The sequence below is a fragment of the Aedes albopictus genome, chromosome 3, assembly GCF_035046485.1.
Source record: "Aedes albopictus strain Foshan chromosome 3, AalbF5, whole genome shotgun sequence".
NCBI classification, from domain to species: domain Eukaryota; kingdom Metazoa; phylum Arthropoda; class Insecta; order Diptera; family Culicidae; genus Aedes; species Aedes albopictus.
This window is the reverse complement of record NC_085138.1, coordinates 366,148,517-366,167,081: the sequence shown is the minus strand read 5'-3', so window position 1 is coordinate 366,167,081 and position 18,565 is coordinate 366,148,517. Positions and strand designations below refer to the sequence as shown.

General features: G+C 39.7%; 1 protein-coding gene across 4 annotated transcripts in view; it reads right to left on the bottom strand.

Moving 5' to 3' along the window:
* Positions 1–18,565, bottom strand: part of LOC109432289 (single-stranded DNA-binding protein 3) — a 165,555-nt gene that overhangs the window by 105,901 nt on the left and 41,089 nt on the right. For 3 of the 4 annotated variants that reach the window (XM_062855501.1, XM_062855503.1, XM_062855504.1), the window contains exon 1: positions 5,141–5,355. The exons of the other annotated variant lie outside the window; for it this stretch is intronic. The gene's annotated coding sequence lies outside the window, so the exon portion shown is untranslated. Of the gene's footprint in view, positions 1–5,140; positions 5,356–18,565 lie in introns of those variants that run through there. 4 annotated transcript variants of the gene reach the window in all.

Genomic DNA, 18,565 nt, shown 5'->3' with positions numbered 1-18,565 from the left:
GAAAGGAATCCCGGGGGAAATCGTTGAAAAAATCGCGGGAATTATGCGAAGTAGACAAAGTAATCATTGGATCAATCTATGGTGAAATCCCTGATGGAAACACAGGTGATGTTTAAATAAATCTCCGTAGAAATCCTGAGAGAAATCAACGAAGGAATCCCAGGAGAAATACGTAAAATCTCGTAAGAATCCCAAGAAGAGTTCCTGAAAAAGTTCTAGGTCACCTTTTAAAGAATTGTAGAATGTATTTCTGGAGGAGTCCTTAGAAAAATTCTTGAAGAGATCTCAAAAGAAATCGTGAACGAAATACCGGAAAGAGTTCCCGGAGAAATCATGGGAGGAATTTTCCAGGAATCTTTCCAGAACTGAGAAGATAAAACCTGGTTCTAACCATGAGAAAAATCAAGGAGAATCATCTGGAGGAATTGCTGAATATTTACATAAACAAATGCTTGCGTTGGACTTTTTACGTAGACTGAGATATCTGAGAATGAATTAACAAGAGCATTATATTTTAACCCACGAGCGATCGCGCTGTTGTATTTTGTACAACACGTTGAAAAAATCTCGCTTTTTGTACTCAGCATTAGCGTGGTGCTGACGCAGGTAGTCAACCGCGCGAGTTACGGAAGGTTAAGAGCAGTTGAAGGAGACCCTTGAATTTATATACATAAACATCTGTTTCAATTATAGTCATTAACCTAAAGAGGGAACAGGTTATAGATGCAAGTAAACATTGAACGTCAAAATTGCGTGCTCTCAGATAGAATGTATAAGATTTGAAGAGAGCAAATTATTAAACCTGCAGGATGTCTACTGCTTGGAAAAACCTGGAAAACCGGGAAACCTGAACGGAATTTTATTTAGCAAGGAAAAACCTGGAATACTCATTAAATTTCGAGTAGTGAGGGAAATTTTACTACGATAAAAAAAAACAAAACATTGGGTCGTATGAATAAAAAGTAGTTAACTTTAGTACTTTTAGATCTACTCAAAATAAGAGCCAATCTCTATGGAACTGAATTGTTAGTATTTTGTAAAAGCCACGACAAAGATGTGGATGAACCTGGAAGTTAATATCTATATAAAAAAACCTCTACAAGGATCTTTCCAGAAATTCCGTTTGGTTTTCTCTCTGGATCTTCTTCAGAAATACCTCCTGGATCTACTAGGGCAGGGGTTTTCAGCCCTTTTGGCACGCGGTGCAGTTTTGGGAAATGAATTGCCTCGCGGTGCACCTGTTCACTATAGTCAAAGAATCCGATTTGAGAGTTTCTTAAAACACTGTCATATTTTCAAAAGTGTCTTCTTGGTGCAACGACATATGTTGAAATACTTTTTCCATTGATTTGATTATCATCAACCCCCGTTGTTTGAACGACTCTTCATGCAAATGGAGGATAACGTGCCTCTGGAGTCGGCCTTCTGATAGCTGAACCCTAAGGGCGGTTTGCTGTTTTGTTTTAATCCTGAGTTCTGTTTCACACCGTTTGATATTCTGCTCATGACGTTTTAACCATTTTTAGTTTGAACGATGTGTAGATTAGCGGGGGTCAAATTAAAAAGTGTTCACATTAGAAGCGGTCAAACCAACGGGGGGTAGACGGTATAACATTGGTTAGCTTTTTTATAACTTGTCGGAGCTTACTACGAGTGAAACTGTTGATGAACCTAAGACATTTTGTTCTGTTGTTGAGGGTTTTCTTAAAAAAAATAGGACAACAATAATCCCCGGTGGATTCCTAACAAGTTAACAATAACCTCGACGAACTCCTGCGTTTACTCTCCAATCATTTTTAGGATTTTTCCACTATTACTGGATTCTCGGAAGATTCCTGGCAAATTTTCAATAACTGACTAGACTTTCGGTAAATTTCATCCTTGTTTTCTGGCCGATTCATAAGAAAATCTGAAGAACAAAATGTCTATAAGCAATGGGAAATTGAGAGAAATTCCTGGAAGCTGCTTGCGAGATTCTTGATAGACCCTTTCCCAGGTATACGAAAATTCGTAGCAATATAGGTTGAATTTCTGTTTTGAGATTTCCGCGAGGTAATTGAAGATGCACTACAAATTCCTTGTAAAATAAATTATGTTGGAATATCCACGCCGGATTTATTAAAAAATCATTCTTACATGTTTCACGAGATTTTTGTTAAATTTCTTTGCTATTGCCTGGAAAGGATGTTGGGGTCAATATGACCCAGAAAGGCTCGCTGAACATACACTAAATACGCTAGCACCACGCTAGTGCTATTAGGCTAGCCTAGCCTAATATCTTAGGAGAGTTAATCAAGGGTAAAACTCTCCGTCGACAAGAACCTTAGAAATTTATAAAGTGATCGTTCGGAACTTCGTTTTGCAGTTTGCAGTGCACAAGGTATTTTTGAAAATTGTTCGTTAAAGCGATGGCAGGACTTTTGATATGTCTTGCGGTGCACCAAGTGCACCGCGGTGCACGATCTGAAAACCGCTGTACTAGGGTTTCTCAAGGATTTTTTTTTCGGGATTCCTCTTAAAGACTTCACGCGATTCCTTCCGGTGTTCCTCTTGGGACATTCCAAGGAGATCTTCCCAGACCTTCTCGCAGAGTAGCTACAAGAGTTACTTCTGGGATTTGGATTAGAGATCCTGCAAGGATTTCTTAAGGAGTTTTTTACAAACTTTCTGTAGGAGTTTTTCCCGAGATTTCTTCCAAAGTTTTTCTTGTAAAATCTTCAAGGAAATTTCTATCTTCTTGAGTACCTTCTACAGTAGTTTAAACTTGAATATTTCTTAAAGATTCTCGCAGGGTTTATTATGAAGTTTAACCTGAGATTTCTCTGGGAGTTTCTTCTGGAACTTCTCTTAGAAGATTCTTTCCAGTGTTGGTCCTGGGATTTCAAAATTTACCCTGAACTTTCTCCTCAGATTTTTTCCGGAGTGTCTTGTGGGATTTCTACAGGAGCTATTGCTGATATTTCTTGTTGATTTTTTCCCATGATTTCTTTCAAAGCCAGGCTGTTTTTCATAGTTGTACCAGATTTATTGCGGTGATCCACCTGAGATTCTTTTTTTTTCAGATTTTCTCTGCATTATTCCCAAAACTCTTCCCAGAGACTTTACCAAAAATTGTAATGAGATTCTGGATACTTCAGGGAGTTCTTTAACAGGTACTTCCAGAGTTATTGAGAGATCTTCCACGGATTCTCTTGAGAATGTCTTTCGAGATAACTTACGAAATTCCTCATAAGAAATTCTTGGAGAAATATTCGAAGGAATCTACCCGAAATCATACGAGAAACTCCGTAAAGTCTTATTAAAGAAATCTCGACAGGACCTTAAGGTCAACGTATTTGGAGTACATAGCGCATTTTTTTAGAGCACCGTCTATTAGAACCGTTCAATGGATATGACTGGAAATGCATCATGCTTAGTTCTAAGAGCAATCCCAAGAGGAAATATTAAGGATTAATAATGAGGAATTCTGAAAACCTCATGGAATCCTTGGAGCAGCAACGGACGAAATCCCTTGAAGAAATCCAAGAGAAATATTGGAAAACTATCGCTATGTGACATTCATGAAGGAACTTTGAATAATTTTGGATGGATCCATCCTTCATAGAAGGAGGAATCCAGCGAGAAACTCTGGAAGCATATCAGAAAACCTCTGGAAGAAATATGGGGAGGTACTCCAACAGATATCTTGTGAAAAATTTCTGCGAAAATCCAGGGATGAACTCTGGTAGAAATCCTAGGAACAACTCTTAGAAATCTTGGAAGATGTTAAGGCTAAAATGAGAATCGCATATTATCCGAAACTGAAAAAGCACTTTTCTCCAGAATGACAAAAAAAGCGAACAAAACCAGTGTGTCCGATTCTCATAATTGACTAAATAAACAATCGGACATTCTTATTTTCTTTGATTTGTTGATCATTTTGGAAAAAAGTGCTTTTTTAGTTCTGGGATATTTGCCATTCTCAATGGCTTAAGGCTCCACTGAGAATGGTAAATATTCCAGAACTAAAAAAGCACTTTTTCCAAAAATGATCTACAAATCGAAGAAAATAAGAATGCCCGATTATTTATTTAGTCAATTATGACAATCGGATACGCTAGTTTTGTTCAATTTTTCTTCATTCTGGAGAAAAGTGCTTTTTCAGTTTTGAATAATATGCGAATCTCATTTGAGCCTTAATTTTTGGGGATAAATTAGTATTGTTGAAAAAAGATATTAAACTTTTAAAAAATTTGGGTAATTTTTAATTATAAATATTTAAAATTTCCCTTGGAAAAACTAGGAAAATTCAGGGAATTTCATTTTGAGTTATGCTTAGACACCCTGTCGAATAGCTTGAATAGTATTTTGTAGCCCTTACTCATGCAAATAAAAATTTACATGAGACTCATGACCAAAATAATAAGAATATGCGGTGCTCCGATAAATCTATCACAAAACAAAAATAAATCCAGTTAGAATGTCAATTGCGACAATGCTTGTATGGCGTTCAGGTTGATTCGATCACGCCCAATAATTTCATATAACACATCCGATTACTAAGTTGCTAACTAACTTACTTTCAAGTAAACAACTAACTCGAAATGTAAATCTGGATCATAAATTCGTACATTTTGTTTTTTTTTTTCGTACATACTTTGGCAGCACTTCCCCTACTTCGAAACAACTCAAATTTTCAAGGACTCTGGTTACTTCAACTACTACTTTCTGGAGATATGGTAAGAATTTTCACACTTTTCACTCGTTCTTACAAATTGGGGTCACTGTATTGGTCAACAATAAAATATTACAGTCCTCCTGGGTCAGCTAAAATATCAGAATCACAAACAATCACAAGTTGCTTTCCGTAAAAAACACAGTAAACAGCTGTCCTCGCAACACTGCCCGGAAGCGACTATCAAGACAAACACACTGAAACAAATTTAGAGCGACGACTCCAAAGCTTCACTCCCTCGCACTGCAGAACACCAACCATAAACTTGTAGTTGGCAGTATCGAACTCTGCGCCAGCAAACATCGACCACCACTTCTGTCAAAAATTGTTTTCAAAAGCCTTCAACACTGGCGGAGTGTTGATTGCATCTCAGATGGCAGTCAATTTTATGCGAATAGACATCAGATTGATACGAAAGATACTCACACATAGTTCACTCTGTTGTAATCATTGCGCTGAAAATCCACCGATAGTTGTTTGTTTTACTAATGCAATCCCGGCTAGATTCGCTTTTCAGGAGGTCATTTTTCTTCGCAAATCACACGATTCCTCAAGCTCTCCCGCAAAGGGGTAAGACACTCGAACCCCGCACGCAAAATCGGCGATCGATCGCACTCGTTAATCCACACTATGCTTGCACTAGGGGAACAGAGCCCAAAATGCCAAGATGGGGTAAAATGGCCCAACTCATAAAATCATTCCTGAATGGGACTTGATCATTAGTATTGGTGAATGGTGTCAAGATACGTTTGCATCGAACATTCTTCTAGAAGCTAGGCCACGAAACCCACGAAAAATCTTTTGATTTCCCAATGAAAACTGGCAACTTCCGGTTTTTCGTGCTTGCAATTAAGGTTTTCTGGTGATTTTATTACCAGCCAAGTGTTTCCAACGAGATTGAGGCACGCATGGAGACGCATGGTTGTTGATGTCTACGCTTTTCATGTTAGGGGTCATTCAAATATTACGACCATCGTTTTGCGGGGAGGGGAGTAACACTCCATTTATTGAGTATACGAAAAAGCGGGACAGAGGGGGGAAAAGGAGTCGGAAATGCACGAAAACTGATGGACGTAATTTTTGAATGTTTTCATGAAGTGGCATCTTACCCCACGGCAGATGGTCGTCTTGCACCACTTCCGTTTTACGAATCAGTTTTTAAAGTCGCTAAAAATCGATGAAAATACAATAATTTAGTGAATATTTTTGCTGGAGTATCGAGCAAATATTGTCTAGTTGCTGTTACCACTTTGAAAGCCTAACAAATGAGACTAATTATCATTGAAAACGATGAAAGTTTGAAAAATGGCATTTTACCCCACTTGACCCTACGTGAGTTTTGTTTGCCACCCGTGTACGGCCGAAATAATACCGATATTTTTACGTACAATATCACACTCTTCTTGCCTATTTTTTTTCTTTTTTTCCTACTTTGCGACTGGAGGTCGACAACTTAGCGACGACTACGGCGACGACACGATGACGATTGCGACTACGACGCGTGTACGCTTCACTCCGTCGATTGCTACACGGTTTTCTTGCGCGAGATGCGTTTGCCTCTGCTACTGCTTACCCACTGAAAAAACTGAAGCCTCACTTCACAGTCGACGAACCAGCAGCAGTCGCAGCAGCACCTTGCCCTGTGCTGATCGCACTCACGCACACCAACATACCCTCGCGCGTCGTTCGCTATATCGAACTGGTCGGGCACACGCGCGCACAACTACGCACGAAGTGAAATTTCACCGCCACCGTCGTCCCTTCGGCAACACTTTTCCAGTCCTGCTAACTGCACCACCACTGCCATCCGCCGAGAGGAAAGTTGGGCAATTTTCCTCCACGAGCGTTTTCCACCTCACACTCCCATCATCATTGTGGGCAATCATCGCACCCACACATGCGCACAATCGACCGGACCGCTGTCTTTCGCGCCGGGCGCGTTCAATTCACACACATCTCAGAATCAGATATTATTCGCTCGTTTGCTATATGTACTCTGCTGCTTGCCATCGCACACATGGCCGCGTCAGTTTCCAACAAACGAAACTGTAGTGTGTCGCCAGTCTCCTCAGGGCTGTACAACAGCGAATGACCCTCTCGATGGTTGTGAGGTTGTGAGGTTCGTTGATAGCTAGTTCACTAGAGTGGTCCAGAATTTGCCGAACGTGGAATTTCAAACCACTCCATAGTGAGCAAAATCGACCCATAAAACGGATTTTTTAACGTCGCCGGGAAGTGGCTATTTTGCCCCATTTTGCCCTTTTTTATACAAAAAGATAGTCAAAATGCACTTTCAAACAACAAACACGACTGTAGATCATTTAAAATAGCTGTAAGTGTAATTAGAGGATAATAGCAATCATAAGAATACATTGAAAATCCTTTCAAATGCTTATTTTGCCCCATATGCCCAAACAACTGCTGGAGATTCACTTTTTTACATAATTATGAATGATGTTTTAATGTTACTGATTTGAAGTTGATTTTTTGGCATAAACAAAAAGCGCTTAACCTATTATCTCCAGATTCATCTTCTGGAGATGTCCTATTTGCCCAATTTTGCACTATTTCCAAAACAACGAGAATCAAAATGTATTTATAAGACATGGAACGTTGAAATTAGTTTTAAGTGCAATTGGAAGTTAACAGTAATCATGCGCATATTTGAATGATCCTCCTCTCCTCTTCTTGGCGTAACGTCCTCACTGGGACAAAGCCTGCTTCTCAGCTTAGTGTTCTATGAGCACTTCCACAGTTATTTACTGAGAGCTTCCTCTGCCAATGACCATTTTGCATGTGTACATCGTGTGGCAGGCACGAAGATATTCTATGCCCAAGGAAGTCAAGGAAATTTCCTTTACGAAAAGATCCTGGACCGACCGGGAATCGAACCCGTCACCCTCAGCATGGTCATGCTGAATATCCGTGCGTTTACCGCCTCGGCTATATGGGCCCGATTTGAATGATTTTTTCCCTATTTTACCCTACATGCCCCAAAAAGAATCTATGACATTTGCTCGAAAGACATATGGTCGAATGACATTTGGTCGAATGACATTTGGTCGAAAGTACATTTGGTCGAACGGACATTTGGTCGAATGGACATTTGCTCGAAACCCATTTTGTGGAAGACGAAGCATATGACATTTAGTCGAATGGGCAGCTTGTGTTCAAAAGGAGAAATTTCTTCTAAAACATTCCTCTGTTGGTACAGGAACACGCAATGAAATGATTAAACGTGAAAGAATTGCCTATGTTTCAAAGAAGGAAAAATACACGATAAAAGGACAACAGTTATAATGTCCACTCTTAGTAAAATGAAAAACTTGAAAGAACAGCATATGTTGAAAAGATGGAGAAATCTTTGATGGAAAAGCCAGTATGTTCTACACAAAAACGCAATGAAATGATGAAACTTGAAAGAAGAGCCGAGATTGAAAATAAGGAGAAATCTTCGATGGAAAATCAACTACTTCAACACGAAAACTACACTGCACTAAAATATTTGCTTTTTAATGTTTAATATTATTAAATACGATTAAATTGCTATACGACCAAACGTACTTTCAACCAAATAAGTTCAGTATGTAACATATAAATTATGATACCGAAATCTATATTATTTTCCACTCAAATCTCTTTTAATCAATTAGTGCCTTTCGATCAGATGTCCATTCGACGAATTGTCCATTCGACTAAATGTCATATGCTTCCTCCACAAAATGGGTTTCGACCAAATGTCCATTCGACCAAATGTACTTTCGACCAAATGTTTTTCGACCAAACGTCATTCGACCAAATGTCATTCGACCAAATGTCCTAAAGCTCCCCAAAAACTGCTAGATAGTAACATATTTTGTTTGGTTTTGTAATGTCACTTATTACAAAACATGAAATCATTGATAATTTTCGTTATACAAATGCGGTTTATCGATTAATACTAGAATCATTCTCGGAATGGTACAAATAGTTGCCCATTTTACCCCAATTTGCCTTGATTTTTGTCATGCAATGTATAAATAAATTTCCCTTATTTGCATAGGTACTCTTCTAAGGTAATCGAAACGACAGTCATATACATATATGATTTTCCAATATACACATACGGTTTCTCAACACCAGTAGCTTTGAAACCAATTGATCAATGTTTAGTCCTTCAGAAATGTTTTTTTTTATGGAGACCTTGAGATAATTTACCAGGTTTTCTTCAGGTAAATTTCTTCGAAATTCCCTTTTAAATTCTTACAGAGATTTCTTAAGAAAATTCTCCATAATTAATTCGAATAATTTATAGCGAACCTTCTATGAATTCCTTCTAAAATTGCTCCATTGATTCATATGAATGTCCGTAAATTACGTTACAGTGAAATTGTCTATTTCAACCTGTTGTTGAAACGTTTTGTGTACGGAACCTCTGAAATTTGTGAGTGGTGTCACACTTTAATGAACCACCCTCCCTCCTTTTAGCATAAAGTAATTCAAAGAATTTCTGACGAATTCCCTTTTTCCAAAGTACCTTTGGAGGAACTCCTTGAGATAGCTCTGGAGCTATTGCTAGAAGAATTGTGAAGGAAACTTTTTACGGAATGCAAGTAAAAATTTCTTGAGAAATTTCTGAGACAATCATTGAAGGGATTTCCAAAGGACAATTATGAAGAATCTCTGAAGCGAACCTTGGAGAAATTTCTTCATGAATCCATGCAAAAACTTCAGACCAAGGTACTGGAGGGATTTTGGAACAAATCTTCCAATAAATTTATAAAAGGGTTCCTATAAATCTTTCTGCAGCAAATCTGAAAGAACTCCTGAAGATACTTCTGGAGGAATTGTGATTTCTTTAAATGTCAGAAAGTTTTAATAGACGAAAATCTAATATGCAATTTCTGAAATATTTCCTAGACAATTTTTTTTGAAGAAACCTAGCAGAAATTAGAAACCAATCTGGAAGAATTCTTGAAGGAATTACTTAAAGACATTTCTAAAGAAGCTGAATATCCCTGAATGTAAAACTGGAGAATGATCTTTTTTAAATGAAGAAATTCTTGAGATTTTCTAAGAGAAACACAAAGAAATCAGCGTAAAATCCTGTATTGGTTTCTGAAGAAATTCCCAAAAAAAATCCAAAAAAAGGAGAAATATATAGAGAAATTTCTGTTGGAAAAACTCGGGGAATTCCAACAAAAAACATTCCATCAGTAAACAATCTGAATTTATGAAGAAATCACTTGAAGAATTTCAGGAGGAATATTTGGGGAAACATCTGGAGCATTTCCTGCATCAAAGAGGAATTGCTGAAAAGTCATGGGGGCGAAACTATTTTTCCCAAGCCAAAATATCAAAGAAAGCCAAAAATTCGCAATAAATTTTCTGCTCTTTTTCTGGTACATTTTTTGCACGACAAAACTAGTGCAAACACACACCGCCAACAACCCCCCCAGGATAAATCACTGGATGAAACTTCTGAATAAATCGCCAGAAGAACTTCTACAATCTGTTAAGAAATTTCTGCAGCAATTAATAAGCAGCTATATTCTGTGAAATTTTCAAAATGTGTTTTTTTCGTTCCTGAGTAATGATCATTTTAGTGCACATTAGTCTACGCGTTGTGACATTCGCTGGTGCTAGAGGGATGGCAATCAGCAGTACCTTATAGGATTTTTTTTGGCGCTATATCGGTCTTCGGGTTTCTTTAAAAACAACCGGTTAGGTTAAAAGCCGACGTTTCGAATGTTTATTCATTCATCCTCAGGGCAAACTACAAATTTCACATTTAGTTACTTATTAACATATAACATACAGATTATACAAATTACTTACACCAAACAGTTATTTCTATGTCAAGTAGTTTTTGAACATGGATTTTGGAACGGCTGACAAAATTACACTGCAATATTTAAACAAAAAATTCGGACATAGTGACTAAATTCATTTGAATGGGTCTAACATTTAACGTAGCACAAACTTACACAGCTTTCACCCGCGCACATCCAAACGGTTATGAATCAGAATGTTTCAAATGAGAGATATCAAAACCCATATGGAACGGACAGGGAGAGATAACAGAGAACATAAAACATAGAGAGTGAGATATTATCTATTATCGCCCTTCGTCCGCGATTGAGTGCAGGAAACCCGAATAAACTACATTCATATTGCTCGTGTCGGTTCTGAAATTTACCGTTGTGTTGTCACAAAAGTAAAGATGTGACACATTTCGAGTATTTGAAGCGCATGCAGCCGGTTGTCCTGTTCTACGATCTTTGTTTTCGACAGATCGAAAAGATGATCGTTCTCAATCGCATGTACCATTAAAGTCGTCTTTTTGAATTCTTCCTCCCTCTCGTTCGCCCCGAGTGGATCAGAAGACTTCAGCTCTGTATACCGATTGATGAGTGATCGGTGTCCAGAGAGGCGGTTTTTTAGTTGCTGTGTTGTCAAGCCAATAACCTCACTCCGGCTCTTGCGAAAGTTATTAAAAGAAACTTTCCCAGCATCACACTAAGTTTCAAATGCGTCAAAACCAATAGGTTGTTGTTTTCCAAGCTAAAAGATAAGACGCCACAGTTGGAGCAACGGAATGTGATTTATCGCATCCCCTGCATTGACTGCGACGCTTCCTACATTAGCTTGACAACACAGCAACTAATAAACCTCCTCTCTGGACACCGATCACTCATCAATCGGTATACAGAGCTGAAGTCTTCTGATCCACTCGGGGCGAACGAGAGGGAGGAAGAATTCAAAAAGACGGCTTTAATGGTACATGCGATTGAGAACGATCATCGTTTCGATCTGTCGAAAACAAAGATCGTAGAACAGGACAACCGGCTGCATGCGCTTCAAATACTCGAAATGTGTCACATCTTTTGTGACAACACAACGGTAAATTTCAGAACCGACACGAGCAATATGAATGTAGTTTATTCGGGTTTCCTGCACTCAATCGCGGACGAAGGGCGATAATAGATAATATCTCACTCTCTATGTTTTATGTTCTCTGTTATCTCTCCCTGTCCGTTCCATATGGGTTTTGATATCTCTCATTTGAAATATTCTGATTCATAACCGTTTGGATGTGCGCGGGTGAAAGCTGTGTAAGTTTGTGCTACGTTAAATGTTAGACCCATTCAAATGAATTTAGTCACTATGTCCGAATTTTTTGTTTAAATATTGCAGACCACATCCCAAATTGGACTATCACACTTTTTTTGAAACGCATAAAAAGTGTGATAAAAGTGCACATTTGCCTCGGATCGTCTCGACGTCTTCGGTGCACTTATTCCTCCATTTACAAGGAATAAGTGCACCGAAGACCTCAATTTGATCCGACGTAGCCCTGCGCTGCAATCACACTTTGAAGGTGTGTGCACACTATTGTGTCAGTCCAATTTGGGGTGCAGTCAGCAATATTGCAGTGTAATTTTGTCAGCCGTTCCAAAATCCATGTTCAAAAACTACTTGACATAGAAATAACTGTTTGGTGTAAGTAATTTGTATAATCTGTATGTTATATGTTAATAAGTAACTAAATGTGAAATTTGTAGTTTGCCCTGAGGATGAATGAATAAACATTCGAAACGTCGGCTTTTAACCTAACCGGTTGTTTTTAAAGAAACCCGAAGACCGATATAGCGCCAAAAAAAATCCCATAAATTATCAAGACGGTCGAAAATCAACCAATATCAGCAGTACATACTTCGCACGTAAGAATATTCGAAAACACATCTGGCGACACCCAAGTGGTGCTCCCAAATGAACCCTGTTCTGTATTAGACGTACTCGTACGGGCGAGATGATCCTGGAGCTGAAGCGCGCTCTGACACATGAGGCGACTCTGAAGGTCAAAGACATTGACGAGATCACCGAAGTGGAAGAGCTCGTCACGGCACTGCGGCAACAGTACGATGTGCAGGTGGCCGCCGCAGCCGTTAAGCTACGGAGAGGGCAAGCAGGGACACAGATAGCTTTGGTTCAGCTACCTGTGGCGGACGTCAAAAAGTCCGTTAAAGTAGGGAGCATAAAGGTGGGTTGGTGTGTATGTCACCTGACATTCCACGAGCCACCAGAGGTTTGCTTCAGGTGTCTGGAACCAGGACACAAGACGTTGGACTGCAAAGGCCCCGACAGGCGCAAACTGTGCAGGCGATGCGGCGCTGAAGGTCATAAGGCCCAAAGCTGAACCGGGAAATCCTCGAACAACAGATATCCGATGGGTGGTTCAAGGTGCCCGGCCTTCAAGAAAGCCGCAGTGAACAACAAATCACAGTGCAGGTAACGCAGCTGACCTGAACCACTGTGAAGCGGCTCAGCAACTGCTTGGTCAGGCGGTTTCTGAGTGGGAGACGGATATCGCCATCATATCGGACCCATACCGAGTACCCGCCGGCAACGGCAACTGGGTCTCGGATGGAACCAGGAAAATGGCGGCAATATGGACGACAGATAAATACCCCGTGCAGGAGTTGGTGTCTACTACCTATGAGGGCTTCGTGGTCGCCAAAGTAAACGGGGTCTTCTTCTGTAGCTGTTATGCGCCTCCGCGGTGGCCGATCGAGCAGTTCACGCAAATGGTGGACCGCTTAACGACCGTGCTAACAGGGCGAAGGCCGGTGGTAATAGCGGGCGACTTTAATGCCTGGGCCGTGGAATGGGGAAGCCGTTTCACGAACCAGCGGGGTCAGATCCTGCTAGAAACACTGGCCATCATAGATGTCGACTTGGCTAACGTCGGTACCAAGAGTACCTATAGTCGAAACGGAGCGGAGTCAATTATTGACGTGACCTTTTGTAGTCCTGGCCTAACAAGTAGTTCGAACTTGAGAGTAGATGATGGCTACACTCACAGCGACCACCTGGCGGTTCGCTACAGTATCGACTACAACAACAGCAGACAGCGAATAGAAGAAGAGGTGGCTAGGCCAAGGCCAAGCCCTCGCAGATGGAAGACATCATACTTCGACGAAGGGGTATTTAGGGAGGCGCTCCGCCGTGAACGAAACTTAATCGGTTTAGACGGCGACGAGCTGGTAGCGGTGCTCTCACGGGCGTGTGATGCGGCCATGCCTAGGCGAGTCCACCCTAGAAATGGGAGGCCACCGGCTTACTGGTGGACCGACGCGATTGCGGACCTGCGCCGCGCCTGCCTACGGGCTAGGCGGCGGATGCAGCGAGCACGATCAGAGGAAGAGCGAAACGAACGGCGGGTGGTGTTCGCCGCTGCAAAAGTCGCGCTTAAGACCAAGATAAGAGCAAGCAAAAAGGCCTGCTTTGAGGGTCTCTGTCAGAGTGCCAATACGAACCCGTGGGGTGACGCCTACAGGATCGTTATGGCCAAGACGAGAGGTGTGATGACTCCTACAGAGCAATCTCCAGATATGTTAGAGGGGATCATTGGAGAACTTTTTACGCGTCATGATTTTAGTCCTTGGCCTCCTTTCGTAGGATACTCGGGGACTGGGGCTGGCGATGAGGAGAGGGTCAACGATGTGGAACTTGTGGGGATAGCTAAGTCCCTTAGCGTAGGTAAGGCCCCAGGTCCGGACGGAGTTCCGAACCTGGCCTTAAAAGTAGCTATTGCAGAGGCTCCCGAGATGTTCAGGTCTGCTATGCAGAAATGCCTGGACGAGGGAGTTTTCCCAGAAGCTTGAAAGAGGCACAGCCTGATACTTTTGCCAAAGGCGGGGAAACCGTCCCGAGACCCGTCGGCATATAAACCAATATGCTTGATTGACACGGCGGGGAAGGTGCTCGAAAAGATCATCCTCAATAGAATGTTGAGGTTCACCGAGGGCGAAAATGGTCTTTCGAGTAACCAGTACGGCTTCCGGAAGAGGAGGTCCATCGTAGACGCTATCTTGTCGGTTACAAAAACCGCCGAGAAAGCACTTGAGTCTAAGAGGAGGGGAATTCGCTTTTGCGCGGTAGTGACTCTGGATGTAAGGAATGCGTTTAATAGCGCCAGCTGGTCTGGTATTGCCGATGCGCTCTTTCGTCTGGGGATACCGGAGTACCTGTACAAGATTCTCGGAAGTTACTTTCAGAATCGTGTACTAGTCTATGACACGGAGGTGGGTCGGAAGTGCTTTCACATAACCTCAGGAGTCCCGCAAGGTTCCATCCTGGGTCCGGTGTTATGGAATGTCATGTACGACGAGGTGTTGAGGTTAGAGTATCCAGTGGGAGTGGTGATTGTCGGATTTGCCGACGACATTACGCTCGAAGTCTACGGTGAAACGATCGAGGAGGTGAAGTTGACTACCGACCACTCGATCAAGGTTGTGGAGGCGTACATGCGTTCCAGGAAACTGGAGCTGGCTCACCACAAGACAGAGGTGACGGTTGTTAACAACCTGAAGTCGGAGCAGCAGACAGAGATCAGTGTAGGAGAGTGCACTGTCCTGTCAAAGCGCTCCGTCAAACACTTGGGCGTGATGATCGTCGATAAGCTTCCCGACCAGAAGCACCTAACAAGATCATAACAAAATTGTAACAACCGTTGTTAGAAATAACATAATTTGATATAATTTTGTTGTAAGGATTCTTATATGTGAATGACCATAACAAAATTGTAACAAAATTTGTTCTTATTTTAGAAACAAAACTATAACAAAACTTGTATTTTTTATTCAAACAGGTGTATAACAACATTTGTTACATTATGCATATTAAAATAATTGCCTGTAACATAATTTCGTAACAGATTTATTATAATATTTGCAATAATTTTTGTAACAAAATAATTTCAAAATTTGTTGGATTTTTTTTTTTTGTATTGACGCGAAAAAGTTTGATCATTTTTGTGATATTGACCATTCGAGCCAAAAGAATAAAAACAAAACGTTTAACATAGGTAGCATTCATTTATAACGCAACGCTAAAATCATCATGTTTTAACAACCCCTCCTCTTCCGTTACGCTTTTTTGTAAAAAAGTCCTAAATTTTTTGTATTGACCGTATCGCTCGATTGTACTTCCCCCTCTCCCTTGAGCGTTACGTAATTTGTGGACGGCGTCATATTTGTTATGAAAAATGTAACAGAACTTGTTATCATTTAATTTAAATCTACCAAATTTACAAACAAGTAGTGCTCTGAAGCTATCGTTATGCGGTATCATTACAGCTAGAAGCTGTAGTAGAAAAATCTGTTGGGATATCAACATGGCTTGTCCGATGTAATCATTATTATCAAAACAAACTGTATAAGCTGGATATATAGCTGCAAATCACATGCTTCACAGGTACCTATCTGATTTCTATTTTTTTGGGATTCTTTTATTGCACTCTAATTCAAATCCGGAATAGTTGCTGGATGATATTCCATTTGAATAAGAATCCACACCAACAAAACAGCTGCTTCATACAGTTTATTTTGTAGTGTTGCAGCGCTTTGCAGTGTTCTCTAGTAGAAATTGTAGGGCCTGCGGAAAAGGCTAACAGGAAAGAAAACACTTCTCTAATGAACTAAGCGCAACTTCGAAACTGTGGAAAACCGCGTAGAAAAAGTCGTGAAAAAGTGAATCCAGTTTAGAGCAAATCAACGCGAAATCTGTAAACGGCAGAACTTCAATATCTCGTTTTCGGGTGAAACTATGCTAACGAATTCAGCGTAACAGTTTAAGTGTTTTGACGTAAGAAAATATCGTTTGGTTTGGAGAGAAACTTTTTGTTATATGTTTTTGACATGAATGTTCTTGAAAAACTGTTACTCGGAAACCATTCGTATTAAAGAAAAAGTGTCTGAAAAGGAATGGTAAGGAAACAAATGGGTTTTAAATAAAAAGAAAATCGGGTTAAGTACGGTTCCTTTGAATTCCACTAAGAATTTGCATCCTTTGACAGATACGTATTTCGACCTCAACTGTAAGGTCGTCTTCAGTGTCTTGTACTTGACTCGAATGGGCTTTGTTTGTACACACATTTTCATAAAAAATCATATTTTAACACAAAACTCAAATTCCTAAAATACGTTATTTTTTTAGTGTGTAATTTTGAAGGAAACTCGGGTGTTTTGGTGACAAAAGAAACATGGAGCAAACATTATTAAAAGAAAGTTTTTCTAATAGCAGCTTTGTGGTTTTTTTTAAATCGCTTTCGGTTGATAAAAAAAATATGTTTCAATGCCAGAAGATGGTCCTACCAAAAAATTCGAATCAGAATGCGATCAATAATAATCTTCCTAACAGTAATCGTTTCAGAGGTATTTGGAAGTTAATTTCATGATTCTCTCAATATGTAAAAAATGGGCCCTTTTCGTATGTTAGTTGTGATGTTAATTCCAACACATTTGTATATTCCACCAACTTTCTTTTTGACACTCACTTGATTGGACGAACAGTTTAAAAGTTATAGGACAATGTGCACAATTCATTTTGTAGAGTCAAATGAAGTTTCTAACGTTGTTATATCGAATGATGGTAACTTGGATGGTAATTAGTCGTAAGTAAGAACTAAGTAACTAAGTAAGAACAAAGAAATATAACTTTGTTTGATAATCAACCATACGTTTCATTGTTTTGAACAAGTGTCATTTTTTCCGTGTGAGCAAGTTTTAGGCAATGTGTGCGACAAAACCCTCATGGCGGAGATAACAAACCTGCTGATAATACCCAAAGTCACTCTATCTATGTAAAACTATGGATATTGCATACAGGATTGCCACATATACAGATTTTTCTGTAATCATGCAGATTTTCTCGCAGCTTTTCATACAGAATTCTTTATAAAAATATTACAGATTTTTGGAAACGATACAGATTATGCAGATTTTTCAGAAACTTACAGAATTTCATGAAGATTTTTTACTAGTGATACAGATTGCATGTGCTGTTATTTCCTACCAGATGAATAATGTTTCCGTTACTTGGAACTTTCAATACTTTTGACTTGAGTTTTACACAAATGACATATTTTTACACACGAAAACATGAGATCGATTAAAGAAAATACCAAAACAGTACTATTGCTCTAATTTCGTCTAAAAAGTATACCGAATAGTGAATGTTATTGAACGTGGACAGCAAAAGTGGAATTATACAATTATTATCATTAAAACATCCCTCTATGCTACTAACTCTACTCAAATATTTATGGAATTTGTTTATTCTGCCTATTTTGCTTCGAACTTAGGGAGCATCCATTAACCTTTCAGGACGCGCACCAGTTTGATTCTAAAACTGCACCATGCTCGCGCCGTATACGACAATCGAGGATTTTTGGTGGTGTTGTATTTTTAACAACGGCGCGCGTCCTGAAGGGTTAAGTATGTCACGCTAAAGCTGGAAATTTTGACCCTCCCTGCATCACCCGAACGTGACGACATACTTAATGGATGATCGCTTATGTGATGGATTTCATTTCATTCAATAAATTAAAATAACATTTTGAATATAACTAAATTATATCTAAAGTTGTTATCATATCTGCATATGATATAATTGTGATCGATTGAAACAAAATCTCTAACGACAAATCAAGTCTATTATGTGTCAACGAGCTCAATGTGACGTCATACTACCCCGCTCGTGTACGTCTGACAAACAAGGATTTGAATGACGGGGCTGGCAATACGTAGAACCAGTAAAGCTTCTATCACCACTCTCTTCAAGAGCCGTGATGGCCTCATTGGCAGAGGCGCCAGATTTCTACTAAGGTTAGGTGTCTTGGTTCAAATCCCGTTCGGATCCAAAATTTTATAACGTTCTGGAAACTATTTTTTTATGTTACTTACTTTTTCTAAAAATAGGATAACACACTTAAAAATATTTACCCAAAAAATGAGTATAAAAATTAGTTTTTACCGTAATTGGTTTCAAAGAAATTATAACACAATTTGTTATAATTTTGTTAAATTC